Source organism: Pongo pygmaeus, chromosome 2, assembly GCF_028885625.2.
Source record: "Pongo pygmaeus isolate AG05252 chromosome 2, NHGRI_mPonPyg2-v2.0_pri, whole genome shotgun sequence".
Lineage (NCBI taxonomy): Eukaryota > Metazoa > Chordata > Mammalia > Primates > Hominidae > Pongo > Pongo pygmaeus.
This window is the reverse complement of record NC_085930.1, coordinates 87200168-87220830: the sequence shown is the minus strand read 5'-3', so window position 1 is coordinate 87220830 and position 20663 is coordinate 87200168. Positions and strand designations below refer to the sequence as shown.

At 36.5% G+C, this 20663-nt stretch overlaps 1 protein-coding gene and 1 pseudogene across 5 annotated transcripts in view; one reads left to right on the top strand and one right to left on the bottom strand.

Moving 5' to 3' along the window:
• The window catches only part of SLC25A26 (solute carrier family 25 member 26), a 160045-nt gene that overhangs the window by 45625 nt on the left and 93757 nt on the right, over positions 1 to 20663 (top strand). The gene's annotated exons all lie outside the window — the stretch shown is intronic.
• Positions 16740 to 17405, bottom strand: LOC129034149 (uncharacterized protein C9orf85 homolog; annotated as a pseudogene).

The window sequence follows — 20663 nt, the reverse complement described above, 5'->3', positions numbered from 1 at the left end:
AAGAGCGTGTTTGTTGTTTCAATAAGAGAATACATCAAAACCTTAGTGAGAATCACCTGGAAACGTATACATTTATTCTGTATGCAATTTTTTCTTTAAACTGGTTTTATCTCCCTAGCAGTTGCCCATTAGAATGAGATTGAAGTTTGAGTCCATGCATTATAAGATAGATTCTGTGTTCTTTAGATTGTGCGAATGTTGTCACACTTTTTTTTTTTTAACTGCATTTGATGTTTGTGGAGATTGCATGCTTATCCCTTACATTCTCTGAAATTATTTTAGTTACTGTGAATTTTAAATGGAGTCTAAGCAAGGTCAGCAGATTACACTACCTCATCCTTTCAGTGTTCATTTTTCTCATGATCTTTGCCAAATGAGATGCGGTCAAGCATGCTGGTGCAGTGATATTACTGCAGTAAGATGAAAGTGGGGAGCAAAATCATAGATGCTTTCATAACCAGGATGATTTGAGATGCTATTGGCCTGAAAATTTTATGGAGAGCAGCCTCATACTCTTGAACGTGAATTAGAAGGACTTTTTATAGAGGAAGAAAGCAGAGTAAAGCAGATTGTTTCAAAAGAAGTGGGAATTAGTTAAACTTAGCAGATGTCTTTTGTCCACAAATTTCATTCAGCTGTCCTTTTTGGAGTGCCTACTGGGTCTTGGGGCACTACAAGGAATACCTCTGCCCTGAAGGATTCACTTTCTGGCGGGGAAACAAACAGGGAAGTAGACACTTTACAGTGCAGTGTCATAAGCCCTGTAATGATAAGTATGTACAAGATGCAACTGGGGTTACAGACAAAGCAATGCTTGAGTGGTGCTCAGTTAGCATAAAATGATTCTTAATTGTTGAAGGAGTGGCAGTTAGAAGTAGTTAAGGTTATAGGCAGATAAAACAGCAAGAGCAAAGCCACAAGGGTGTGAAAGTACATGTGTGTACCTTGCTTATTGAAGCAGAATTGGGGTTTTCATGACCATAGAAGAGAGTGCAAGCCAAGGGAGGGCCTTCAAGAGAGCACGAAGTGGGGTATTTGCCTGGAGGAGAAGTTGAACCTCTTGCCCTCAGCTGTTTGCCAGGGACTGGAGTGGAGAATTTGGGAAAAGCCCTTGAAAGAGCCTGACATGTGTCCCCTGGAGTCTGGAGGATAAATTGCTGGTATCTGACTCCTGTCTGCAGAAACCTGAAGGTGAGAAGCTGGTTGGAGCTGTCCCAATGGCAAGATGTAGCCATTTTAATAACAAATAACTCCTGGTTTCTTTTCGGTAGATGCTAGTAAAGAGATTTGAGATAGGTGAGGGTTATTCTCCCCACCCTAGTTTTGCTGCAAGCAGTCAAGCACGCCAAACAAGTAATTCAATCTGTTCAGTAAGTTCATTGAAGCCCCCAGTCTTTAGGTGCAAAAATCATCACTCTTAGTAGTTTATTCAAAAGTGGATATAGCAGCTTTTCAGACTTGTTTTCCCTTAATATCCATGTTAGGCAGTGGGGATTCCCCTAAATCCAGTGGCTGGAAACGGGAACCTTCAGGGATCAAGCGTCAAGGACTGCCCTCCAAAGTCTCCTTCCCAGTTCTGCTGTCTGCCTACTCAGTGCCTTTCCCCCAAACACTCATGTTATATAAGTCTCGTTAGTGTTTTTCCAGAGACACTCTGTCCTAGATCTTCTGTATTTTTTGTTGCTGCTTTCTAACCTACTTTATTTTGGAGATCATTTATATCACTTCATTAAGAGCACTGTCTTTTATAATGATTGCACAGTAGTCCATTGTATAAACAAACCATTGTTTATTTAACATTTCCCAGTTGGTGGACATTACAGACATGCTGCAGTGAATGATACTGTTCCTGTGTCATTTTATACATGGTTGAATGTTTGCAGGTTACATACCAAAAGTAGAATTACTTCATGAAAGGTATGGGCATTTGTAATTTTGGTAGATAATGCCAAATTGCCGTTTAGGGAAGTACCAATTGACACTTGCCAACAATGTAGGAGCTTTCCGTTTTCCCCTGCCTCACCTATGGACTAGCAGTCTTAAAGAAAAAACATGGTGTCATTGTAGTTCTAATTTTAATTACAAGTAAGACTGGATATAGTAACATATATCTGAGAACAGTTTTATTTACTTTCCTGTGAACTGATGATTTGAAACTTCCCCAAATTCTTGTGAGGATTAAATGAGGGGATCCAGGGAAAGTGCTTTCTGTAGTGCCTGTCACACAGTATGTGCTCAGGAAATGTAAACTAGGATGATTAGTACTCTGGTAACTGAAAGAGCGTTAACAGTGAAGGACATCTGATATGGTTTGGCTTTGTGTCCCCACCTAAATCTCATCTTGAATTGTAATCCCCATGTGGCAGGGGAGGGACCTGATGGGAGGTGATTGGATGGGTGGTTTCCCTCATGGTCTTCTCATGAGACTGAGAGAGTTCTCACAAGAGCTGATGGTTTTAAAAGTGTTTGGCAGTTCCCCCTTTGTGCTCTCTCTCTCATTCTGCCATGTGAGATATGTCTTGCTTTCCCTTTGCCTTCTGCCATGATTGTAAGTTGCCTGAGGCTCCCCAGTCATGCGAACTGTGAGCCAAACCTCTTTCCTTTATAAATTACTCAGTCTCAGGTAGTGTCTTTATAGCAGTGTGAGAATGGACTGATAAAACACCTAAGTGTGGAATGCAGCTCTGTCCCTTACCAGCCATCTGCTCCTGACAAGTTTACTTAATCTGAGTCCAGGTTTGTCCATTTGTGCTAGGAACTTTGCATAGACTCTTCTCGTTTATACCTTTATACCTTTACAGCAGTTCTAAAAGGCGGCTATAATAGCAGTATAGCGTGCTAGGAGATTCGGAAATTAAACCTGCCTTTAGGTTGTTAGGTTCTTTAACAGGGATGCAACCTTGAGCTGTCTGCATTCAGACATGTTGATGACTAACAATTGCTGTGTTTGAATGAGAGGCCAGACAACTGTTACTGCTTGTAAAGCTCTTCAGCTATAATGAGAGTGTTGTATCCAAATGTCTTATTGAGAGGCATCTCTATAATAGTAAAAAAATTGCAACCTGCAGTTGATTTTATATTCACTGGCTACTTATGTAGGAAAAACAGCATATTGGTATAAAAAGTAAAGTTACCCTAATTGATGATTGAGCTGATCAAGATTCCTAATGGAAGTGTGTTGGGAAAATTCCATGATTGTTCATTTTTGGCTTATTCTTACGGAGATTGCACCACTTGGATGTTTTCCACTGAAAAATGTTACCAAGCAACTATCGCCAGAACTTCTGTTGCATCTTTACTGTCCTTAAGCCTCTATATACTATTTCCTGCTTATCATGATTGTAAAAGAGAAAAAAAATAGTCCTATCTCATAAGGGAGAATTTTCTCCCTTCTTGTATCAGTGCTGTGTATCTGTCTCTGTGTATGTTTGTGTGAAATTGTTTTCTTTGATTTACCTTGTTCTCTTTCAGTTTGTTCTTATAGTTGGGTTGTTCCTTATCTTTCCAGATAGCATATAAGTCCTCTTGAAAACAGCCACTGGGTTTTTACCTCCTTGTAGGATGCACAGGCTCTAGCATAATACTTTCTACACAGTGAGCACTCAGTGAATACTTGTTTTTCACTGCTTTGACTCATTTTTGTTCAGATGCTGCCTGACGTCGTGATCATTTCAGAAAGGTGAGGGAGCTCTAAAGGGGCTTGGAGTTATGTAGGGTAGTGAATCAGGCTTTTGATATACTACATTACTATGATCTTTGCATGAGATGGGTGATGAAATACCAAAGGGTATATAGTTTTCTAAGATTCCAGTCTTCTTAAACCTTGAAAAAGTAGTTTTTATAAGTCTGGTTTTATTGGAAAAGCAGTAAGTGCTATAATAATTTCTTTTCTTCATCTTAGCACTTCTACTGAAAAGGAAAAAAAATGATTCAAAATCTTTCCAAACTTCTAATGTGAAATTGTTTTTCAGTTAAAATCTAATGCAAACATATTGAACCCTATTTTAATCCTACATAATTCATTTTATTAACTATGACCAAATAGAACATCTGTTAAAATTCCATAATGCTAGCTTCATGGGAAAAGAAAAAAATCCCTGTTTGCTCTTGGAAGTTGTCCATTGTTTTATTATTCAGGCTTTCAGTAAATGTGTAATGAGACATTCTTTTTGATGGAAATATTAAACAAATGAAAATGAAATTTCCTCTTTTATCATAGAGGTTTATAAAATGAGTCACTTAATTACATTTACATTATTATAACTTTACTGTAGAGATGTTCTATGAAGAATGGGTGCTGGTTCATTTGATTCGTTCTTTAACTCAAGAACCTAAAATTATTACTCCTTAAACCTGGACTTTAGCCTCTAGTTTTTCATCATCTCTTAAATAAGCAAACATTTTTAGGAAGAACAATTGAGTAAAATTATCTTAATGTGGAAGTATTACTCTAGCCCTTCAGTGCATAGTTTCTCATGTTTCGTTTACATGAAACCAGCTGCTATTTACTTTTTTCATTCCTTGGACAAATTTCATTTACGCTGTGAAGTGACTTGAAAATGCTACATATTTCCATTGTTGCATGTTGGCCATGTTGTCCTGAAGGGGCACCAGTTCCTGTGTATATGGTTTATGGGATGTAAATGCAATAATATGATGCTTTACTGTAAACACATTGGAAGCTATTGGATACAGGTAGAAATTATCTGTTAATTCTTCATTTAAACGTTGTGATCATAAACCATAGTGTTGAAGTAGCTCTTTGTTGTTGTTCCTTTGTGGTTTTCATCCCATGTGAAATGTCATCTTTCTTCATCTTCGTGAGTCCATTTGGATTGCATTTAGGCTGCAAATAACAGAAAATTTGACCTCAATGGTTTCACCAAAAAAGTTTTCTGTTTTTCCCTTTTGTAACAAGAAATCTGAAGATGATCATTCTAAAGCTGGTGTACTGGTTAGATGAGGGCAAGGAGAATCCAGTCTTTTTCATTTTGCCTGGCTAACTTTAATGGTCTGGCTAATTGACTCATGGTCACAAAATGGCTGCTCTACTTTCAGGCATCATAGTTCTATTCCGGGCATGAAGAAGGGGAAGGGCATGAGGCGGTACTAACTTTATCTGTCCTTTTGTTTATCTCGAAAACAAAAACTTTCGTGGGACAGATGGTATCTCAGGGCCTTTCTGAGTTGCGTGGGGATTGGGAACTTGAGTGTGTAGCTTTTCACTGTAGTAGATGAAGTCAGGCAAAGGGTGGACTGGGGGCAGTGGGACTACCTTTACTGAGTCACCCCCTAGGATCTGCCATATTCTGTCTCTTCAAACCCTTCCAGCTAAAGTTTCATCTCTTCAGAAAGAAGACCATTTCATACATCTCTAGCTTCAGCCAACATTTGGGCATCCAGCGTTGTTAAGATCCATGAGTAATTGTCTGTACCACTATGTTTTTTTGGTCATTCTCCTCTGTAAATGGAAATGTCTGTTTGTTTTCTTTTTCTGCCACCTTTGTTCTTTTGGGCACTAGTGTAGAAACTCATCTTTAAAAATTATTTGGTGGTCTCACTGAAATTATTTTGAAGACATGAATTTACTTCTGATTTATTTACTTTTATATATAGTTTTGATTTTAAAGTTAAAATCTCAGAATACCTCTTATATTGATATATTCATATGTAAACACCTAAAAAATATGTGTCATTTTAGATGGAAATAAACTGTTTACATTTACCAAGTACTTAGAATGTTCCAGTCACTGTGCTAAGTTGTTTACATACATTATTTCACATAATCCTCACAGTAGCCCAAAACACGATCCCTACTTGACAGAAACTAAAGCTTGGTAAGTTTGTGGTTGGCCCAGGGTCTCATACCAGTAAGGGAGAGATCAGAGGACTCCAGAATCCATGAACTTAACCTTTATGGTGAGCTGTGTATTTTACATTTTATAAACACATAAATTTTTTCTGGGGAGGAAAATATATATTTAAAATGAATAATCCATATTTATATCTGTCTGTAGTCTTTAAGCGTTTAGATAGGCGTTAGTGCCAGGAGTTTGGGGAAACTGGAAGTCTACATGATATTAAAAATAAATTAATTAGAGGAAATAAGCAAGTGTAAGGAATCTGTGTTGATGGAAGTGTTCATGAAGAACTGTGGCTTGTAGGTGCATATTATCACGTGTTTGCATGATTTTCCCTTATCTAGGTGTTAGTTTACATGCCCCTTCTCTGAGGGACCTCCTGTGATCACTCCAGCTAAAATAGACCTACCCCATCCCCGATCACTCACCTGTTACCTTTGCATGCACTGATGTTTGAAATTACCTTCATTTCTTGTTCAAAAATTAATTACTGTTGTCTTCCCTTCACTAGAATGTATGCATCAGGAGGTCGCATGCCTCCTGTTTTGTTCCCTACTATTAATCTAACACCTAGAAGAGTGTGTGGCACATAGCACACTCAGATAATATTTAACAAACCAATGACTTAATCATGCCTGCTTCTCAAAAGCAGACCAGTTTTAAGTACTTAGGTATTTAAGATCTCCAGATATATTTAGCAAGAATTATGGAGTTCTCACTAAATTCCTAGGCAAGCTAATGGTTTTCTGCCAGATAAACTCTCTGTACTTCCATTGAGATTAATTTTCTTTTCTTATTGTATTTACTGCTGTCTACAAATAGCTCTTATTTTAATTTTGTCTTTTCTAGTTACAGTTACTCCTGTAACTATTTCATATATTCAAAACAGTTTTTGAAATGACACATGAAAATAATAAAACTTATGAAGAAGATCCTTCATCAGGTGTGTGCAAATTATCTCCAGTGAATACCGTGTGGGTCAAGAATTACCCTTGATGTTCTCATTACTGTATACTGTCTTATTGTCTGAATAAACACCATCTTATATGGAGTATTAAGAAACTATATATGTAAGAAAACTAAATTTGAAGGTCAGATCTAGTTTTTTAGATGTGTAATTAAAAAATAGCGATTGGAATCATTCAAAGGAAATTAAAACGTTTATCTGTGGGTTCGACTACCTGGCTACAGATTACTTTGGGATCACATAATGAAAGTAGTTAAAATTTGAATACTAATTATGATTGTTAACTTTGCATATATTTTCCTAATCCTTAAACTGTAAGACATTAGCCTGTTTGTACAGATCATAAGCGGAGGCTTAGAAAAATTAAGTAATACAACTAGGAGGTGGCAGGACCGGAATTGAAGGTCAAGTTTGTATAATTCCAAAGCCTGTGATTCTCGTTACACTTTGCCTCCTATTTGTGTCTTACAGATAAATTCACTGATAGAATTTTTCAGTAAATCCTAAGAAAATAACGTGATGGTGGATCTACAAGACTTGAACCAAATCTTGACCTGAGTGAGAGTGGAGCACAATTTCTGAGTGTTAGAGCATTCTAAAGGATAGAAATGGAACCGTTTATATGGGCAGAACACAATGAGATGCTTCTAAAATAGCTATTAATATTGATTTCAGCATCCTTTTTCATCTGGCCTTTATGAGGGTTGCTTAAAAATGTTTTGACTGATTGTAGTCTTCTGTCCTTTTTTGTTCCCTGAGCTGCATCATGTGTTCTGAGAAACAGTAGAGTAGGTGGGAAAAGGTTGATAATCTTTGGCCTTGAAGTGGTTTTGGTACATAGCCAAGTAACTAGCAGATAATTTATTGACTAGTGGAGAAGCAGAAATTTTTGTGAGGATTTTTTTTTCCCCTTTTTGAATATAATCTGATTTTTGTTATTCAACTTGTCAGTGCAAAACTGACATTATAGAAGAACACTCTAGAGGGCGCACAATGCCTGTATTTTAAATGTTGGTGGCAAAAACCTCAGCGTGAACTTGGGAGCTGCTTCCTGGCACTGTTTGAAAAAACAAAAAGGTTCAAATTAGAAAATGTAAATTTAAGCATAATAGTGTTTTCCGATCAAGATACCTGAATGGATAAATTTGTGTTATCTTTTGATACATATGTACATGGAGTTGTATTTATTTGGGTTCTAATTTTTTAAAACTTTTACCATGGAAAAATTTAAAGACACACAAAAAAGATTAGTAAAATGAATCCCTGTAGTCTCATCAATTACCAGCTCTTGAGCAATATTGTTCCATCTATACCAAACCCTACTTCCCACATGTCTGTATGATATTGAAGCAAATACCAGACATTCTGATTTCATCCAGAAATACATCACTATGCATCTCTAAAAGATAACTGTAAACATATATAATGTATCAAAAATGAATGTCATAACAGACAAATATTGTATTATATGTGTAAACTAAGAAAGTAAAATTCATAGAAGCAGAGAGTAGAACCGTGGTTCCTGGGGGTTAGGGAGTGGGTAAATGGGGAGATGTTGGTCATAGGGTACAAATTCTCAGTTATAGGATCAGCAGGTTCTGGGTATTTAAGGTACAGCATGAAAAGTGATGGATGTGTTAATTAATTTGATTGTGGTAATCATTACACAATGTGTATCAAATCATCACATTGCTCACTTTAATATATATAATCTTTATTTGTCAATTATTTTAAGAAATGAATATCATAGTCTAGAAGTATTTCCCCAAAGCTATTTATCACTTACAAAGGGGAAAATAGTAATTTTACAATTGGAAAGACTGGCGGTCGCTATTTTATCCAAGTGATCAAGATTAACATCACCAGTAATAAGATTATATTAACATCATATATCTCTAATATAATGCACCAAGAAGGACACAATGTCACTTCTTTGGTCTTCTTGCCAAAGATGCGTAATCTCTGTGTGATCATGAGAAAACATCAAACAAACCCAAATTGAGAGGCATTGTACAGAATTGTCAAAGTCATGATAAAGAAAGATGAAAGAACTGTAACAAATAAGAGAAGACTAAGGAGACACAACAAGTAAATGCATTGTAGGATCCTGGATTTGATCCTGGAACAGAAAAGAACTGTTTTCCCAAAACAGCTATGGGAAAAACTGGTAACATTCAAAATCTGTAATTTAGCTATTAGCATTGCAGCAAAACTGGTAGCTGGTTTTGATAAGTGTACTCTAAGTTATTAACATTAGAGAAGCCAGCGTATATGTGAACTCTGCTATTTACACAACTTTTATGAAAGTTTATTTTAAAAAAACAAACTAAAATGCCAGATTTGGACATTGTATGAAATATTTTTAGAGTCATCTTCTAAAATAATGACAAGTTAAATTTAAAATTTAATTTCTTTTATTGTTAACTTGTATTAAAATAATATATGCAATTAGTAACAACCCAAATAATGTAGAAAGACTTAGGATGAAAAAAACAGTCTCCTGCCCATCCCTCTCCATTCTGATTCCACTCTCTAGAGGTAGCCTTTTTTTTTTATTTTTAAAAATTTTAACTGTTTTATTTTTAGTTCTTATTTCATCGGTACTTTCAGATAATATATTTAAGTCTCTGTTTTAAAATTTCTCAATAGATAAAGTCTGTTGAGTCTTTGGGATGGAAGATGTGATTAAGCTCACATTATGTTCCTCCCCAGCCCTGTCTCATCCTAGCATTCCAGTTATGTAAATTTCATTCCTCTGGTCATTTTAGAAACTTTAAGTTATATATTTGTTTCTTTATTTCTTATCCTACGAACTTTCAGCATCTTACAACTTTCTCTTGACATCATGAGGCTGTTGCTTTCTTTTTGCCACCTTGTCCTCCTTAACCTGCAAATTTCACTTTCTGGAAAGACTTCTCTCAACCGTACTTTCATTGTACATTGTCAAGAGGGTTGACAGTTTCATACTGTCTTTTACCTTCAGTCACTTCTTTCATAGCTTTTCTTTATTTGTTCTAAAAGTGGAGTACTGGTGAACTAGTGTTTGTATTACTGAGAAGACTTCATGAATGATCAGACCATGTAGTGTGCTAAGGCTGTATTTTTGTGTGTGTGTGGGACTTAAACCCTGAGAGATGGTTTCAGCATCAGAATCAAATAGACCTTCTTTTCTTGCACTCTATCAGTTGCTAAAATTTAATTTCCAACATTTGGGGCATGAACTTGTCTTTTTTTGTTGGAGTTTCTAATTGCCTTTTCTGTATGAAAAAGGCATTATTTGCATTATTTTTAAGTATGACAACTTTGAAAACATACTGTCTTTTGTCCTGAGTCCCCTTTTCTCCTGGGAATCTTGGAATCTTTCATTCTCCTGTTCTAATCCTGTGTTATCATTCACTGTGTCTGGGCTTCTATTCATTGCCTTCTTGGGTCAGATTTGCTGTTTGCTGAAGGCTGCAGAGCATAGTGGTTCAGACCAGGGCTTTGTGGTCAGGCAGCCCAGGTTTTGCCGACAGCTCTGCTTCTGTTAAGCTTACACCTGGTGCTATAGTTTCCTCATCGAATGAAAATGCTTTCAGATATGATAAATATAACAATATAGTTCATTTGTTTGAAGGCTTTTATTTGATTCTGATTTTGTTTTTGGGGGGAGCCAGGTAATTATCTTTCTCTAGTGCCTATTATTTTACAAATCTCTCATTAAAGACAGCCGATGATAACCATTCTAATGATTCTTTGGCCTCAAATGTGTTTCATTGATTTTTTTTTATAGTAGGAAGGAATTATGTTAATGTTATGATTCTTAGAAAAGCATTTTGATCTTATTAGTTTAGTGTGTATCCTAATTATGTTTTGGAAATAAGTGATTAAATTGATCTGTGGGAGTCTTACAAGCTGATTACCAAGTTTCTGATACAGCTTGCCTGTGTCTTGATCCACGTATTGTACGTCTTTCCTATTATCAGTAAATTTTTCCATACTTCTGTTTTAGAGAATGGAATGATGACTAAGTTAAAAATCACTTCAGGACAAAATTTATTATCCTTCATAGGGTAAATGACAAACATGTCATTTGCCTGGTAGAGGATACCAATAGTATCTGTGTTCACAGTCATCTGTGCTATGTTTCATGTTGACTAACAAAGATCTTGTGATAATTAGACTCTCTGCTGATTTATCTTTTGGTTCACACAATGGTTTTCCATGGTTTTCTCATCCTTGTAGACATTTAATATTAGTTTGAAAAAGTAGTGAGAACAACGCATCTCAATCATTAAGTTTTGATGAAGTGAAAACACCAAAGGTCTGGTATATAGTTGCCTCTTGGTAAGTGGTAAATTCTTACCACATTATTTTTCTGTATTTGAAGGAGAAAGTAGGTTGAATTTATCCAGCATCTACCATATGCCAGACTAGGTACTTTTCATATATTTTTTTTTCATTTAATCTTCACAGTAATTCTCAATCATTATTGCCAACTGAGTAATTGGAAAGTAAGTACCTCTTTAATACCTTGTCATGATTCCCAGTCAATCTGTAATGTTCATCTACCTTGTAAACCATTTTATATACTAACAGACATTTCTCTGTTTAATACCAGTGAGAAAACTGACCCTTGGTGGTGTAACTTGATCTACATAAAGCACGAAACACTGTTAGTGGAAGGCAGAGTTGGGCTCTGAATTCTTTGAACTCTTATGCTCATCTAGTAACAACATATGTATTTCCTTTCTACTCTTTGAGGTATGAGTGAGGAAGTTTGAAATGAATAGTAACACCACCTTTTTCTTTTTTTTCTGCCTCTCCAGCTTTTTATTTTGAAAAATTACAATTTATATAAAAGGTAAAACGTGTGTTTTTTTTCCCCAGGATTCACCAGTTAACATTTTGCTTAATCTGCTCTGCTCCTCTTTCTTCCTCTTTTTTTCCTGAAATATTTTAAGTAAGTAGCAGACAATCTGACACTTACCATTCAGTATTTCAGCATGTCTCCTAAGAATGGAGTCATACTTCTCATAACTACAATGCCGTTATCACACCCAAGAAATTTAATATTCACTAACTAATATTATCTAATATGTGGTCAATTTCCCTGTTGTCCCAGTGATAAAAGCCTTACAGCTTCTTTCTCTACTCAGGATACAACTGAACAAATACATTGCATTTGGTTGTCAGAGTCCCCAACCTTTTTTATTTCCTCCATGACATACACTTTTGTAGAGTCCAAGATATTTATCCTGTAAACGGTCCCATAATCTGGATTATCTGAGTTCCTTATGATTAGACTCAGGTTAATTGTTTTTTTTATATGGATACCTAAGTATTTTTGGGTGTTTCTCATTGAGATATATCAGGAGGCACAAAAAGTCTTACACTTGGTGAGTTTAATCATTTGATTAAGTTGTTTTCCAGTTTGTTATACACTAAAGGTTCAATTATCTTTTGATGTTAAGAGGCAATCTATGGGGTAATATTTTGAGAACACGTGATTATCCTGTTCCCCAATAATCTTTCACCTAATAGTTTTAACATCTGTGGATATTTCTTGTCTGAAGCATTTGTTACATTGATGATTGCAAAATAATGATTTTCCTAATACTGTCATTTTTCTATGAATTTGTTAGCTGGCATTCTTCTGTAGGGAAGAGTTTCCTCCCTTGCCCTCCAGATTGTTTTTAAAAAATTCCCATGGACTCATGGATTTTAAAAAATAGCCTAATTGAGATACAATTCATGTAGCAGACAGTTTACTCATTTAAAGTGACAGTTCAATGGATTTTAGTGTATTCATAAGTATGTGCAATCACCACCATAGTCATGGATTCTTTTTTGTTGGGTAATTATAGTCTATTACCATTAGTAGTATTCTTTTGATATTTAAACTGTCCCATATTTGTCTAGTGGGAGCCTCTTCAGCCTACTTCTGTGTTCATGTTGTGTTCATGTGACATTTCCCCGTTAGTCCTTTTTTTTGTGTGTGTGTGATGGAGTCTCATTCTGTTGCCCAGGCTGGAGTACAGTGGCATGATCTCAGCTCACTGCAACCTCCGCCTCCCAGGTTCAAGCGATTTTCCTGCCTCAGCCTCCTCAGTAACTGGGATTACAGTGCGCACCACCACACCCAACTGATTTTGCATTTTTAGTAGAGATGGAGTTTCACCATGTTGGCCATGCTGGTCTCGAACTCCTGACCTCAAGTGAGTCGCCCACCTTGGCCTCCCAAAGTGCTGAGATTACAGGCATGGGCCACTGTGCCTGGCCCCCATTAGTCTTTGAGAACCTCCTTGCTGGTGTAGCAAGGTATCTTAGTCTTACCTTGTACTCTCCCTGCCCCAGTCCTGTAATCAGCCACTCCCCAAGGGGGCCTTGATTCCTTTTGGTGGGGAGTGGTATTTAGAAACTATAGGTGTATCATTGCATCTAGCCTCTTTTATTGGGCAGAAAAAAAATTAAATTATTTCATCTTTCCCATTTCATATATTTACATCAGGCAAGAACACAGAATTATGATTTATTTTAAAAATTATACTGTTTACTTGTTTCTGGTGTACAGTGCTGTGAATTCAGCATACATATAGGTTTGTATAGCCATCATCACAGTCAAGATACGGAACATTTCCATCACCCCAAACTCCCTTGTGCTACCCTGTGCATACCCATTTCCCTGTTTCTTACTGCTGGCAACTTTAATGGTCTGTTCTCCATCACTATAGTTTTTTCTGTTTGAGAATGTCATTTAAATGGCATTACAGAATATACAGCCTTTTCAGATTGCCTTCTGTCACTCAGTGTAATGCCTTTGAGATTCATCCCAATCATTGCATATATCAATAGTTTCTTCCTTTTTATTGCGGGATGGTATTCCATTGTTAGGACGTATAGCGGAATACAAAAATTATGGTTTATCCTTTGATCTATTGAAGGACATTTGAGTTCTTTTGGTGTCATTATTAAGAGAATTGCTATTAATAGTCATGTATAAGTTTTTGTGTGAACATCATTTTCATTTTTCTAGGGTAGAAATGCAGGAATGGGTTTGCTGGGCCATGTAGTGAGTGTATATTTAGCTTTATTAGAAACTGTGAACTCTTTTCTTTTCTTTCTTTTTTCTCGAGACAAGGTCTCACTGTGTTAACCCAGGCTGAGTGCAGTGGTGCAGTCTTGGCTCACTGCAACATGTCTCCCGGGCTCAAGTGATCCTCCCACCTCAGCTTCCTGAGAAGCTGGGACTATAGACATGTACCACCACACCTGGCTAATTTTTGTATTTTTTTTTGTAGAGATGGGGTTTCACCATGTTGCCCAGGCTGGTCTCAAACTCCTGGGCTCAAGCTGTCTGCCTACCTTGGCATCCCAAAGTGCTGGGGTTTATAAGGCCACTGTGCCTGACCCAAACTCTTTTCTATAGTGGCTGTACAATTTTACATTCCCACCAGCGGTATATGGTTAGCACTTGATACTGTCAGGAATTTTATTTTAGCCATTTTAGTAGGTGTGTAACAATACCCCATAATGGTTTTATTTATTATTGTTTTAATCTTAGTTGACTTTTTAATCACAAGAGTTAAATAGTCCAGGAAATAAATTTATTTGCAAAAAAGAACCACACATATTTATGGGAGAGAAACTTTCTATAAGACTCTTAAGTTTAGAATATTGAGACTTCTATGTCTTGAACATGGTGTCTCCATTTACTTTAATCTCCATTTTCTTTAATGTTTTGATAATACTTTATAAATTTGTTGACCGTTTTGAATTTTTTTTATTTATTCCTAGGTAATATTTTCTGATGCCACTGAAATGTTATCTGTGTCTTCACTTTTTTATGCTAAAATATTTTAAAGTCAATTAATATTACACACTTGAATATTTCGGTATAGGCTGGGCATGGTGGCTCATTCCTGTTATCCCAGCACTTTGGGAGGCTGAGGCGAGAGGGTCACTTGAGCCCAGGAGTTTGAGACTAGCCTGGGCAACATAGTGAGACCATGTTTCTACAAAAAATTTTTAAAAAATTGCTGCCTGTGGTGGTGCACACCCATAGTCCCATTTACTTGGGAGGCTGAGGTGGGAGAATCACTTGAGCCCAGGAAGTGGAGGCTGCAATGAGCTTAGATTATGCCACTGTACTCCAGTCTGGGCAATAGAGCAATGTTAGAAAGAATGCTGAGTGCTGGAACTCTAATCCATTGCTATCAGAGAGGAAATAAAGTCCTTCTGAAAAAATAGTTTCATATGATACAGTAAAACTGAAGATCCATATAAGCTGATTTTCTCCACCACTGGCAGGTATATACCTAACAGAAATGCACATGTGTACCAAGAGACACATGCAACAATATTCATATCAGTATTGTTTATAACAGGAACAATTTGAGATAAATGTTTCTCAATATAAGAAAAAATAAACTATGATATGTAAGTGCATGGAATAATACACAGTAGCGTGAAAAGAACAAACTGAAGCTCTTGCAACGACATGGATCAATCTCAACAAATTTCATAACAAAAAAGAGATGCAAAGTCATATAGTGTAAGTGTTCATACAGAGTTCAAAAGCAGTGCTTGCCACATTTTCAAATGGTGCAGCAAATATATATGTATATCCATTTATTGAGATATCAAGAAAACATGGCGAAAGGTTAATAATAATTGGGAATCTGGGTGAAGAATATGCAAAAATTCATTGAACTATTTTGTTACCATTTTGTAGGTTTGAGATTTTTCAACATAAAAAGATAGGAAAGAGTTAAAAATCAGATTAAAGCTAATTTATATGGTTTTGGAGTACAAGCATGGGTAGTAAAATGATAAGAAAATACCACAATTAAGAATATTACCAACTCTGGGAAGAAGGATGAACTTTTGCTGAGGAAGAGCCTAGTAAGGGTCTTCTGGTGCTGGTCATTTCTTTACCTGAGTAAATGTGTGAGCTTTCCTTTATAATTATCTATTAAACAATCCATATGAATTCTATGCATTTTTGATATACGTATTTCACAGGAGAAAAAAGGTAAAAACAATATAATATGAGGTATATAAAAATACTTTCAAAGAAAGATTGCTATCCACTTGTTAAACATTATTATTTTTTTAAAAAAACCCTGCATTTGCTTTGTAACAAGCGAAGTAAGGGGATTTTTGCTATGTGAGTCGTTTACTTGAGATAAATTTATCAAAGGCACTTACTGAGGACCAATTTTTGAGGCTACCAATATAATGTCATCTTACTTTTACATAAGGTAGTTCTTATACAGCCATCAGTTCCGAGTCTTGTTTAGTTTGGTAATACTAGGTAATAAATTCTTTTAAATAATCCCAATGAACTGCAGTATGATACCCTCATACTCATTTTGGCAGATATTCTAGCATATGCAACTTAAAAAATTGTTAAAAGAAAACTTGAGCCCAGGAGTTGGAGCCCTGGGTAACAGCGAGACCCTTTCTTAAAACAAACAAAAAACAAACAAAACCAAAAACACGATGGATGAAAATTTTATAATTGTTGAAATATCATACATGATTTATATTGTTCATGTGTAAATTTTGCCTACTTTCAATAGCTTTTTAAAAATTTTCTCATGATTTCACAGTATTTTTTGTGAAAATTGGAAGTCAAAAGTTGGTCAGAATTTCACATTCTCAAATTGACTTTTAATATATTGATATTAATTCACTCTTGTCATCTAAATCAATATCAAAATCTAAATCATCAGTTTAACTTTTTCTGCAGCTTCTTCTGTGGTTAGAACTTAGATTATTTTCAGTCATTTTTGTTTTTTCTGGTTCTTTATTAAACAGAATAATAGGGACTTCTTCATTTCTACATTTTGCGCAGACTTCACATTCATAGGCACATAGTCTACACATTATGTGATAAGAATCCTTCACTGACTTTTATAAGTAAACATTTAACACATTTTTTTAGGTTTTGATAATGGTTTGTGTTTTTAAATTTTATTAATGCATGCCATTCAGGAACTTCTTTACAGAGTTGACATATTCCATCATGAAATTTTGCATTTATTTTCTTGGTCTGAACACTCTTACCAAACTTGGTGTTGTTTTGTTTTCTTTTGAGACAGGGTCTTGCTCTGTCACCCAGGCTGGAGTGTAGTGGCATGATCTCAGCTCACTGCAAACTCCTCCTCCCAGCTTCAAAACTTGGGGGGTTTTTTTTGTGCTTTTTTTTTTTTTGAGACAGAGTCTCAGTCTGTCACCCAGGCTGGAGTGCAGTGGTGCAGTCTTGGCTCACTGCAACCTCTGCCTCCTGGGTTCAAGTGGTTCTCCAGCCTCAGCCTCCTGAGTAGCTGGGACTACAGGTGTCCACCAGCACTCCTGGCTAATTTTTGTATTTTTAAATGAGATGGGGTTTTACCCTGTTAGCCAGGCTGATCTCCAACTCCTGACCTCAAGTGATCTGCCTGCCTTGGCCTCCCAAAGTGCTGGGATTACAGGCATGAGCCACCACGCCTGGCCCAAAACTTGTTATTTTTGAAGCCAGATGTATTCTGGTGTTTCTGAGGCCTGGAACGAACCACATTGCCCTTCTGGGAGCTAACCACAGAAACAACCATCCTGCCCTTAGTAGAGGGGAAATAATGCAGGGAAGACCAACAAACTACTCCCAGGAGTTGATGCTGTTTCTCATAGTGGTTTTAATTTTCAGTTCCCTAATGGCTAATGACGTTGAACATCTTTTCATATGCTTATTTGGCATCCTTGCATCTTTTTATCGTGAAGTATCTGTTCAGCCTTTTGCTCATTTTTAATTGTATGGTTTCTTTCGGAGTTTCAAAAGTTCTTTATATATTTGGGATGCTCATCCTTTACCCTTAGGTGATTTGCAGTATTTTCTAATAATCTGTAACTTGTAATTTCTCTAGACAGTATTATTTGCAAAGTTAAAGTTTTAAATTTTGGTAAAGTTCAATTCATTTTTTCTTTTATGAATTGTACTTTGGATGTCATCTCTAGGAACTCTGCCTAACTCTAAGTCATTAAGGTTTTCTCCCATGTTTTCTTCTAAAAGTTTTATAGCTTTATGTTTTACATTTACATCTATGATCTATTTTGAGTTGATTTTTATTTAAGGGGTGAGGTTTAGCTCAAGGTTTGTTTTTTGCGTATGTAGATGTCTAGTTGTTCTAACAGCATTTGTTGAAAAGATTTTTTTTTTCTCACTGAAATGCTTTTGCATCTTTTAAAAAAATCAGTTGGCCAGATTTGTATGGGTCTGTATCTGGAAGAAATATATGTATATTAAGGAATCTGTATATATAGGTTCCAAGCAATGTCTTTATTTTTCTTTATTTAGGTGTTTGTTTTCATATTTTTGAGTATCCCAGTCTTGAAAGATGATGTTTTGATTTTCTGAGACCTTTCCCTTTGTTTTTTTATTTTATTTTATTTTATTTTTCTCGAGAGAAGGGTGTTGCTCTGCCACCAAGGTTGGGGTGCAGTGGCGCGATCTCAGCTCACTGCAACCTCCCTTCTGGATTCAAATGCCACCTGAGTAGCTGGGATTACAGGTGTGCACCACCATGTCCGGCTAATTTTTGTATTTTTAGTAGAGGCAGGGTCTCACCATGTTGGCCAGTCTGGTGTTGAACCTCTGGCCTCATGTGATCTGCCCAACACACCCTCCTGAAGTGCTGGGATTATAGGCATGAGCCACCGTGCCTGGCCTGTTTGTTTTTTTAATTGATATGATGGCTATCTTTAAAAAATCTCAAAGTGGGCCGGGCGCGGTGGCTCATGCCTGTAATCCCAGCACTTTGAGAGGCCGAGGCGGGTGGATCACGAGGTCAGGAGATTGAGACCATCTTGGCTAACACGGAGAAACCCCATCTCTACTAAAAATACAAAAAATTAGCCAGGCGTGGTGGCAGGCGCCTGTAGTCCCAGCTACTCAGGAGGCCGAGGCAGGAGAATGGTGTGAACCTGGGAGGCGGAGCTTGCAGTTAGCCCAGATCACGCCATTGCACTCTAGCCTGGGCGACAGAGCGAGACTCCATCTCAAAAAAAAAAAAAAAAAAAAAAAAACTCAAACTGTCTTCTGTCTTTTCTCTCCTAAAACATCTCTTTGTTCCTTTTCTTTTTCAAGTGATAGAAAGGACTGACTTTTTAGTCACTGTTTTTACATTTCAACAATTCGGTATCTTTCACTTTTTTCCTGTCTCTATTTTTCTGAAAATGCCTATTTTCTCTTGCACTACTATACTGTTAATATGTAGACAGTGGATTAGAAGCTCAGTTCTTCCTCTTTTTTGATTCATAATATAGTTACTATTACTTCCTTATATAGATTGTGCCATTAGTTTTTAAAATTCTTGCTGTTGCATTATCATGTAGTAAAAATAATTTCAACATTCACCTACTGGAAGGAGGAAAAGGTGCTGTGTATTTTGTTTTATCCAAGCACGAAGCATCTTTGCTTTGAGTTGTCTTCCTTACAATATCCTATAAAATACAAAATCTGAAGTGAGTCACTAAGATTACTGTTTACTTTGTGCCGAAAAAAACCTAGAACCTAAATTATTTGCTTCTTATTGTAGCACTGCCTTCTTAGAATTGAAACTCTAAAAATCATGGAATTAATGTGAAGTTTTTAATGCAGAGGACAGATTATAGAAATTTTCTTTGTACACTATCACTCAAACATTTACTGTAGTTTTGAGAATAATATTGTTTCTGAAGTGGTGACCCAATAATTTTTAGTTCACCAGAAAACATTTATAGAGTAAGTGTAGGGTACAGAGCTGTAGAATTAGCCATGTGTAGATGGGACAGAGGAGAGAGATTCTACCCCTAGACAGCTTCTCCTATTTGTGTGTGGAAATTCATGGATATTTGTAAAGCAGTTCATTAGTAGTTGAACACTCAGTAATTGGATATTTAAAAGTGTTGGAGTACTGGCAAGATAAGAACAAATAGACAGTGAAGGAGTGAATCCTTGTCTCTGAATGAGTTGAATTCTGGGCAGTCCTTTTAGACAACTTAGAAAAAGGAAGGGTGGAGTAATGGAATTGATATGTTGACATTGGAAAGCATTTTTTAAAAAAAATTAAACTTTAAGTTCTGGGATACATGTGCAGAATGTGCAGGTTTGTTACATAGGTATACACATGCCATGGTGGTTTGCTGCAACCATCAACCCGTCTTCTACATTAGGTATTTATCCTAATGGTATCCCTCCTCTAGCCCCTCATCCCCTACCCCTCGACAGGCCCCAGTGTGTGATGTTCCCCTTCCTGTGTCAATGTATTCTCATTGTTCAACTCCCACTTATGAGTGGGAACATGCAGTGTTTGGTTTTCTGTTCCTGTGTTACTTTGCTGAGAATGATGGGTTCCAGCTTCATCCATGTCCCTGCAAAGGACATGAACTCATCCATTTTTATGGCTGCATAGTATTCAGTGGTGTATATGTGCCACATTTTCTTTATCCAGTCTATCACTGATGGGCATTTAGGTTGGTTCCAAGTCTTTGCTATTGTGAATAGTGCCACAATAAACATACTTGTGCATGTGTCTTTATAGTAGAATGATATATAATCTGTTGGGTATATACCCAGTAATGAGATTGCTGGGTCAAATGGTATTTCTGGTTCTAGATCCTTGAGGAATTGTCTCACTGTCTTCCACAATGGTTGAACTGATTTACACTCCCACCAACAGTGTAAAAGCATTCCTATTTCTCCACATCCTCTCCAGCATCTGTTGTTTCCTGACTTTTTAATGATCGTCATTCTAACTGGCATGAGATGGTATCTCATTGTGGTTTTAATTTGCATTTCTTTAATGACCAGTGATGATGAGCATTTTTTCATATGT